We start from the raw sequence: 10,629 nt of genomic DNA, 5'->3' as shown, positions 1-10,629 counted from the left end.
TAATGTCAAAACGTCCGCTGGCGTTTCATCTAGTTGTAGAATGGTTAGTGGACACACAGGTGGAATTAGGTTATAATAGGGACTCTATGAACACTATGAGGGAGAGGTTTTTACTGAACTGTTGCATAGATCAATACTACACTCATAAGGTAAAAGGAAACCATTACCAACATTGACCAGTGTCATTTTGTGAACTTATTTAACATGGTTGTTATCAGAGCATGACGTTGCTCTCAAGTAACACATACACAATGTATGAAGCAATATAAAACACTGCGTGGATAAGGGACTGAATTAACACTGGAAACAAACAATATTAGCCGTCTGTAACGTATCTTTTCTGTAAACTAGCAAAGATAAGTACAAACAGTGCTCTAATCCCAACCAGACAAACCCTCTAAACAATGTGAAAACATGAGACCCACAAAGTGTCAAACTCTGACCTAAAGACAATAAAAGCTTCCAGAGAAACCTCCAAACAGTATACCACTAAATATAATTAACAAAAAACAACACAGATGAATTATGGGAAGGAAAGGGTTTTGAATGTTATTCAAGGATAAATCCAATAGAGCGCTTCTATAAACGTCTAGATAGGTACGAAAGGTAGTCGGATAGGTTGGACTAGTATTTTGACATCGTTTGCCTAACGTTGACGCACTGTGTTACCAGATCTCGAGAGTGTGTTGCAAAGTCAGACATATTGGTCTTGGACAAAGTTATTTCACTTCAGATTTGTCCATTTCAAAATTGATGGACGACAAGTGGCTTCTGAAACGTTGGTCAAGTATTTACTCGATTGGTTAATTTCAATAAACGTTATTCGCAAACAGTTTAAAATACAAGTAAAATCACAGACAAACACACAGAATGTAGATATTTGAAATGGGACATCCTGATAAACTATATAGGGACACAGACACTAAGTATTTACAATATATCTTACTAACTCATCCAGAATTGGACAGAGTTTAAAAAAACACTTAAACAAAAACCCTAAAAACTCAACTAACCCTAACTACGAAATGTAATAATCTGTGTTCATGTTTACTTCACCAATTGGTGTTTATAGACCTCCCAAAGAGGCTGGGAGTTATCAGAGAGGGCAAAAGTACACACATCCTTTACTCAAGTAGAAGTACAGATATACTAAAATACTCTGGTGAAAGTAGAAGTACTGACTAAACTTCTTTACTCAAGTCAAAGTAAAGAGGCTTTGAAGTGTCCTTCAGTAAAAAGTACCCATAACTAGCAGCTGCTTTAAAGAGTACCTGACCTCCCTTTATATTAATAGAACAATAATGTCATTGTTAGCTAATGAATGTTTCCATGCTGAACAACGGCAACATGACAACGTTTCCATTGGTCCCTCTTCTTTAGAGAAGACCAGGAAATGATGGATACACGGATCGTGTTCAAATCAATAGGCGCGCAATGACTCTAAAGAATAATGATCACACATCAAACACACATTCAGACTAAAGGAACCAGCTGTTTGGAAAATGAGAGAAGTAGAAAGTACAAGTATTTGAGTTCAACATGTAAGAAGTAGAAAGTACAGGTATTTGAGTTCAACATGTAAGAAGTAGAAAGTACAGGTATTTGTGTTCAACATGTAAGAAGTAGAAAGTACAGGTATTTGGGTTCAACATGTAAGAAGTAGAAAGTACAGGTATTTGAGTTCAACATGTGAGAAGTAGAAAGTACAGGTATTTGTGTTCAACATGTATGAAGTAGAAAGTACAGGTATTTGAGTTCAACATGTAAGAAGTAGAAAGTACAGGTATTTGAGTTCAACATGAGAGAAGTAGAAAGTACAGGTATTTGGGTTCAACATGTATGAAGTAGAAAGTACAGGTATTTGAGTTCAACATGTAAGAAGTAGAAAGTACAGGTATTTGAGTTCAACATGTAAGAAGTAGAAAGTACAGGTATTTGAGTTCAACATGTAAGAAGTAGAAAGTACAGGTATTTGAGTTCAACATGTAAGAAGTAGAAAGTACAGGTATTTGAGTTCAACATGTAAGAAGTAGAAAGTACAGGTATTTGAGTTCAACATGTAAGAAGTAGAAAGTACAGGTATTTGAGTTCAACATGTAAGAAGTAGAAAGTACAGGTATTTGAGTTCAACATGTAAGAAGTAGAAAGTACAGGTATTTGTTCAACATGTAAGAAGTAGAAAGTACAGGTATTTGAGTTCAACATGTAAGAAGTAGAAAGTACAGGTATTTGAGTTCAACATGTAAGAAGTAGAAAGTACAGGTATTTGGTTCAACATGAGAAGTAGAAAGTACAGGTATTTGAGTTCAACATGTAAGAAGTAGAAAGTACAGGTATTTGTTCAACATGTAAGAAGTAGAAAGTACAGGTATTGTGTTCAACATGTAAGAAGTAGAAAGTACAGGTATTTGTGTTCAACATGTAAGAAGTAGAAAGTACAGGTATTTGAGTTCAACATGTAAGAAGTAGAAAGTACAGGTATTTGTGTTCAACATGTAAGAAGTAGAAAGTACAGGTATTTGGTTCAACATGAGAAGTAGAAAGTACAGGTATTTGGGTTCAACATGTAAGAAGTAGAAAGTACAGGTATTTGTGTTCAACATGTAAGAAGTAGAAAGTACAGGTATTTGTTCAACATGTAAGAAGTAGAAAGTACAGGTATTTGGTTCAACATGTAAGAAGTAGAAAGTACAGGTATTTGGTTCAACATGTAAGAAGTAGAAAGTACAGGTATTTGTGTTCAACATGTAAGAAGTAGAAAGTACAGGTATTTGTGTTCAACATGTAAGAAGTAGAAGTACAGGTATTTGGTTCAACATGTAAGAAGTAGAAAGTACAGGTATTTGGTTCAACATGTAAGAAGTAGAAAGTACAGGTATTTGTGTTCAACATGTAAGTAGAATAGAAAGTACAGGTATTTGTGTTCAACATGTAAGAAGTAGAAAGTACAGGTATTTGGTTCAACATGTAAGAAGAGAAAGTACAGGTATTTGGTTCAACATGTAGAAAGAAAGAAAGTACAGGTATTTGGTTCAACATGTAAGAAGTAGAAAGTACAGGTATTTGGTTCAACATGTAAGAAGTAGAAAGTACAGGTATTTGAGTTCAACATGTAAGTAGAAAGTACAGGTATTTGGTTCAACATGTAAGAAGTAGAAAGTACAGGTATTTGGTGTTCAACATGTGAAGTAGAAAGTACAGGTATTTGGTTTCAACAGTATGAGTAGAAGTAGAAAGTACAGGTATTTGGTTCAACATGTAAGAAGTAGAAAGTACAGGTATTTGTGTTCAACATGTAGAAGTAGAAAGTACAGGTATTTGGGTTCAACATGTAATGAAGTAGAAAGTACAGGTATTTGGTTCAACATGTAGAAGTAGAAAGTACAGGTATTTGAGTTCAACATGAGAAGTAGAAAGTACAGGTATTGAGTTCAACATGAGAAGTAGAAAGTACAGGTATTTGGTTCAACATGTAAGAAGTAGAAAGTACAGGTATTGGTTCAACATGTAAGAAGTAGAAAGTACAGGTATTTGTGTTCAACATGTAAGAAGTAGAAAGTACAGGTATTTGTGTTCAACATGTAAGAAAGTAGAAAGTACAGGTATTTGGGTTCAACATGTAAGAAGTAGAAAGTATAGGTATTTGGTTTCAACATGTAAGAAGTAGAAAGTACAGGTATTTGTGTTCAACATGTAAGAAGTAGAAAGTACAGGTATTTGTGTTCAACATGTAAGAAGTAGAAAGTACAGGTATTTGGTTCAACATGTATGAAGTAGAAAGTACAGGTATTTGGGTTCAACATGTAATGAAGTAGAAAGTACAGGTATTTGGGTTCAACATGTATGAAGTAGAAAGTACAGGTATTTGGGTTCAACATGTATGAAGTAGAAAGTACAGGTATTTGAGTTCATCATGTGAGAAGTAGAACGTACAGGTAGTTGAGTTCAACATGTGAGAAGTAGAACGTACTGGTATTTGGGTACAACATGTATGAAGTAGAAAGTACAGGTATTTGGGTTCAACATGTGAGAAGTAGAAAGTACAGGTATTTGAGTTCAACATGTAAGAAGTAGAAAGTACAGGTATTTGGGTTCAACATGTTAGAAGTAGAAAGTACAGGTATTTGGGTTCAACATGTCTGAAGTAGAAAGTACAGGTATTTGAGTTCAACATGTAAGAAGTAGAAGGTACAGGGTTATTTGAGTTCAACATGTAAGAAGTAGAAAGTACAGGTATTTGAGTTCAACATGTAAGAAGTAGAAAGTACAGGTATTTGGGTTCAACATGTTAGAAGTAGAAAGTACAGGTATTTGAGTTCAACATGTAAGAAGTAGAAAGTACAAGTATTTGGGTTCAACATGTATGAAGTAGAAAGTACAGGTATTTGGGTTCAACATGTAAGAAGTAGAAAGTACAAGTATTTGGGTTCAACATGTATGAAGTAGAAAGTACAGGTATTTGGGTTCAACATGTATGAAGTAGAAAGTACAGGTATTTGGGTTCAACTACCATTGGGGGGTAAAGAAGAAGTAGAAAGTACAAGTATTTGGGTCAACATGTAAGAAGTAGAAAGTTACAGGTATTTGTGTTCAACATGTAAGAAGTAGAAAGTACAGGTATTTTGAGTTCAACATGTAAGAAGTAGAAAGTACAGGTATTAGTGTTCAACATGTAAGAAGTAGAAAGTACAGGTATTTGAGTTCAACATGTAAGAAGTAGAAAGTACAGGTATTTGGGTTCAACATGTTAGAAGTAGAAAGTACAGGGTATTTGAGTTCACATGTAAGAAGTAGAAAGTACAGTATTTGGGTTCAACATTGTATGAAGTAGAAAGTACAGGTATTTGGGTTCAACATGTAAGAAGTAGAAAGTACAAGTATTTGGGTTCAACATGTATGAAGTAGAAAGTACAGGTATTTGGGTTCAACATGTATGAAGTAGAAAGTACAGGTATTTGGGTTCAACATGTAAGAAGTAGAAAGTACAAGTATTTGGGTTCAACATGTAAGAAGTAGAAAGTACAGGTATTTGTGTTCAACATGTAAGAAGTAGAAAGTACAAGTATTTGGGTTCAACATGTAAGAAGTAGAAAGTACAAGTATTTGGGTTCAACATGTGAGAAGTAGAAAGTACAGGTATTTGTGTTCAACATGTAAGAAGTAGAAAGTACAAGTATTTGGGTTCAACATGTAAGAAGTAGAAAGTACAGGTATTTGGGTTCAACATGTAAGAAGTAGAAAGTACAAGTATTTGGGTTCAACATGTAAGAAGTAGAAAGTACAGGTATTTGGGTTCAACATGTAAGAAGTAGAAAGTACAGGTATTTGAGTTCAACATGTAAGAAGTAGAAAGTACAAGTATTTGGGTTCAACATGTAAAGTAGAAAGTACAGGTATTTGGGTCAACATGTAAGAAGTAGAAAGTACAGGTATTTGGGTTCAACATGTAAGAAGTAGAAAGTACAGGTATTTGGGTTCAACATGTAAGAAGTAGAAAGTACAGGTATTTGGGTTCAACATGTAGAAGTAGAAAGTACAGGTATTTGGGTTCAACATGTAAGAAGTAGAAAGTAAGTATTTGGGTTCAACATGTAAGAAGTAGAAAGTACAGGTATTTGGGTTCAACATGTAGAAGTAGAAAGTACAGGTATTTGGTTCAACATGTAAGAAGTAGAAAGTACAGGTATTTGGTTCAACATGTAAGAAGTAGAAAGTACAGGTATTTGGTTCAACATGTAAGAAGTAGAAAGTACAGGTATTTGGTTCAACATGTAAGAAGTAGAAAGTACAGGTATTTGGTTCAACATGTAGAAGTAGAAAGTACAGGTATTTGAGTTCAACATGTAAGAAGTAGAAAGTACAGGTATTTGGTTCAACATGTAAGAAGTAGAAAGTACAGGTATTTGGTTCAACATGTAAGAAGTAGAAAGTACAGGTATTTGGGTTCAACATGTAAGAAGTAGAAAGTACAGGTATTTGGGTTCAACATGTTAGAAGTAGAAAGTACAGGTATTTGTGTTCAAAATGTAAGAAGTAGAAAGTACAGGTATTTGTGTTCAAAATGTAAGAAGTAGAAAGTACAGGTATTTGTGTTCAAAATGTAAGAAGTAGAAAGTAAAAAGTCGTCAGAAAAATAAGTAGTGGAGTAAAGTACAGATACCAGAAGAATGTACTTAAGTACAGTAACAAAGTGTTTATACTCCACTACTTCCCACCTCTGGGGTTAGGGTTGAACACAGATCAGGAAAACATTCCCATCCGACACCGAAGGCCCTCCTACGTCAGATAAATAAAATAAATTGCCATCTTTTTGCAGCGGGCAAGATATGTTCCAGCCTGCCGTGAAAAGGCCTCAATTCAATGTCCTTTTTATTATCTGGACGGTGCCGCAGGTTGTTCGAAATTGAGTGCAATAATACAGACTTTATTATCGTCCTATATTTACAGGAGACACACAGGGCTGAGGTAAAGCTCTAACACCCCCCCGAGGACCCAATAACACACATTCACACAAAACCGTTTACGATGCAATCTTTTTTCCACACCAATCTTGGACTGGCAGGATTCAATACTGAATGAGACAATCTGAATACAGAGCATTCAATAGTCACAACTCTGGCTGCCAATCTGCTGTCTATTACATTTCTTTGTGCATGTTATTTTTCTGAACATTTATTAGTTATTAGTCTCCAGCGTCCAGCGCAAATGACGCCCATGTGTAGAACTGATTGTAGGGTATTATTGACAGCATATTTTCACTGCTTAGAGGTTTGTTTTTAATGTATTTATTTGGACCTAAGCTGTATATACTTGTCAAGTTTCCTGGGTTTTTTGGGTGTATTGAAAAGGGATGAGGCGTCTACCGGACTTTGGGAACAGGATTTCACTCCAGTGACAAAGCTTCTTTTCAATATTTTTTATTTTGATGTAGAAGTTCACTTTATGCAGATTTGTATGCAGTCACTTTGTGCAGTCACTTTGTGCAGGTGAAAAACCTTTGAAACAAAAAAGAACATTTTAGAATTTGTAACCATGTAAATAAAGCAGATTCTTTTAACTTGACTTTTCTGGAAATGTTGACAAATCAAGTTAATTATTATTTCTAAACTAGAAACTATTATTTCCCCTTCTTTCACAGAGGTATTCAATGAATACAATAAGACTTTACTATTTACGCTTCTAAATCAAATGGATTCTTTATATGACATTTACTACTTCTAAACAAGAAAGCTTCCTTCTAAGCTAAATAAACAGTGCGTCTAAACTCTCTCTGTGCCGCACCATTAACGCAGCACATTTAAACCACACAAACAATGCTGCACTGCGCCGCTCGCGCTCTAACAAGACACGTGCAGACACGCAAACAATTCAACAGAACATTCGCCAGCGTCTCTGCGGAGCTCTCACAGCATGGTGATGTTCTTACCGGCTGCCTGTCCTGACTCAGTAGAGGTGCCTCCCGTCTACCCGCTTCCGTCTACTAGGATCGCACACAGCTACTATTTAAACCCTCCTTGAGGATGCAGCACTGGGCTCTGTAATTAGGGTGATTACACCCAGCTTGCCAGAGGAGGCAGGATTGCCTGCGATCATTACACCTGTTGTCTATCCTTTTAATTGGTGGTTTGTCTTTAAATGAAACATATTTGTAGCGTTTATGATTTAAATTCTGAATAAAGTTAAGATATTTTGTTATTCTATGTATCTATATCTTTTAATATGCGACTACTTCTAATCTGTTTTTTATTTTATATTTTCTTAAAGCTCTAGGCTCTGTTTGACTTTACAATACTTGTGCATCAACAAATAGAAAGGCAAAGGAAAGGAAGAGAGCCTAAAAGACTCAAACACTGCATGCCATGCTATGTCCAGCAGCTAATGGAGTTTGACAGGAAACTAATGCCAGCTGTCAGTCAAAGTCTAAAGGTGCCAGACTGAATGCCAATTGGATTACTGTGGCAAAGTCAACGGAAAGATGCAAATAGGAAAGAACAGATGAGACATGACCTACAGAGATGTGGACCACAACATGCTGGCGTTCTTTCTAAAAGGTCTCAGTAATTGAACACAAATTCCTCTTTTAGTTCGCATTCACACCAGCCTTGTATAGTCGTTGAATCTAACCCTGGTGCGTTTACCCCCTTGGTGCGGTTCTTTTGGGTCGTTGTGAACACAGTCCGAGACCTCTGAAGTGAACTAAACAACCGGACTCTCGTCCGCCTAAAAGAGGTGGTCTCGGAGCGCTTGCAAGTGAACTCTGGAGCGGTTCATCGCAGGTGTGAACGCAGGCCGCACCAAAACATAGGAAGCGTATTTACGAGTCTTTCGCTAAAGATTTTGAAGACCTTTAAGAGATCCGCGGTTGGTTAGTTAAAGAGTGAAGCAGAATGAAGTGTTGAACAGTGTCGTGTAAAGTAACAATTCTCCGTGAGCTACATAAAAGTAAGAACACCTGTCGTCGGTGAAACGCCCCTCCTGACTGCAGAACGTCTCATTATGTGTTATAAGGATTTTTAACGGACGTTGTCTGATGATATAATCATATGCGCGGGCCGCTAGAGTCTGTTGATCTCCAGATTAACAGCAGCATGAGAATAACCTGCCGAAAGTGCCGATGCTCCATGGCGGAGGCTCCGGTAGAAATTGCCGGGATTTGCGTTTTTACCCCCTTAATGTCTGACCAATGGTTGAACAGCATTTCCGAGCACATGACTTGTGTTTAAAGTTTATAGTCCGTTTGAGTTTTGCCGTGTGAACGCAAACCGAACCTTCTGAAAAATGAAACATTGTAACACACTGTGGTCTGGTGCGCACCAGAGAAGCGACTATTAGGTGTGAATGCGACCTTAAAATACCCCACTCTATCAAAACAAGAAGAAATGCTTGTGGAGCAAAGTGTGAAGAACTGTTCTCCTACTTTCTTATATTTTGGTCAGGACTGAAATATCTTGAACATTGGATTGTTTTCCATATAACATTTGGCACCCCAAAAAGAGATGCTAATAACTTGGGTGATGATCCTGATGTTTTACTTGTCTATTTGACTGACATTTGGTACAGAAAATAATTCCCCCCTCAGTAGGAAGTTTAATTACTGTTCGTATAGCACAAATATCAGGTACAAAAATGTTGTTTTATTACATTAGCATGGTGGAAGACTCATAAACCTTGATCATATTTCAAGACATACAGGTTGCAGACTTGCATTATGTACTACATACTGATATACACCTGAACATCAGCAGGAGAGGACTCTTTAAAGTAGAGACACTACATACTGATATACACCTGAACATCAGCAGGAGAGGACTCTTTAAAGTAGAGACACTACATACTGATATACACCTGAACATCAGCAGGAGAGGACTCTTTAAAGTAGAGACACTACATACTGATATACACCTGAACATCAGCAGGAGAGGACTCTTTAAAGTAGAGACACTACATACTGATATACACCTGAACATCAGCAGGAGAGGACTCTTTAAAGTAGAGACACTACATACTGATATACACCTGAACATCAGCAGGAGAGGACTCTTTAAAGTGGAGACACTACATACTGATATACACCTGAACATCAGCAGGAGAGGACTCTTTAAAGTAGAGACACTACATACTGATATACACCTGAACATCAGCAGGAGAGGACTCTTTAAAGTAGAGACACTACATACTGATATACACCTGGACATCAGCAGGAGAGGACTCTTTAAAGTAGAGACACTACATACTGATATACACCTGAACATCAGCAGGAGAGGACTCTTTAAAGTAGAGACACTACATACTGATATACACCTGAATATCAGCAGGAGAGGACTCTTTAAAGTAGAGACACTACATACTGATATACACTTGAACATGAGCAGGAGAGGACTCTTTAAAGTAGAGACACTACATACTGATATACACCTGAACATCAGCAGGAGAGGCCTCTTTAAAGTAGAGACACTACATATTGATATACACCTGAACATCAACAGGAGAGGACTCTTTAAAGTAGAGACACTACATACTGATATACACTTGAACATCAGCAGGAGAGGACTCTTTAAAGTAGAGACACTACATACTGATATACACCTGAATATCAGCAGGAGAGGACTCTTTAAAGTAGAGACACTACTGATATACACCTGAACATCAGCAGGAGAGGACTCTTTAAAGTAGAGACACTACTGATATACACCTGAACATCAGCAGGAGAGGACTCTTTAAAGTAGAGACACTACCTACTGATATACACCTGAACATCAGCAGGAGAGGACTCTTTAAAGTAGAGACACTACATACTGATATACACCTGAACATCAGCAGGAGAGGACTCTTTAAAGTAGAGACACTACATACTGATATACACCTGAACATCAGCAGGAGAGGACTCTTTAAAGTAGAGTCACTACATACTGATATACACCTGAACATCAGCAGGAGAGGACTCTTTAAAGTAGAGACACTACTGATATACACCTGAACATCAGCAGGAGAGGACTCTTTAAAGTAGAGACACTACCTACTGATATACACCTGAACATCAGCAGGAGAGGACTCTTTTAAAGTAGAGACACTACATACTGATATACACCTGAACATCAGCAGGAGAGGACTCTTTAAAGTAGAGACACT

Source organism: Gymnodraco acuticeps, unplaced genomic scaffold (assembly GCF_902827175.1).
Source record: "Gymnodraco acuticeps unplaced genomic scaffold, fGymAcu1.1, whole genome shotgun sequence".
NCBI lineage: Eukaryota > Metazoa > Chordata > Actinopteri > Perciformes > Bathydraconidae > Gymnodraco > Gymnodraco acuticeps.
Note: the sequence above shows the minus strand (reverse complement) of the source record.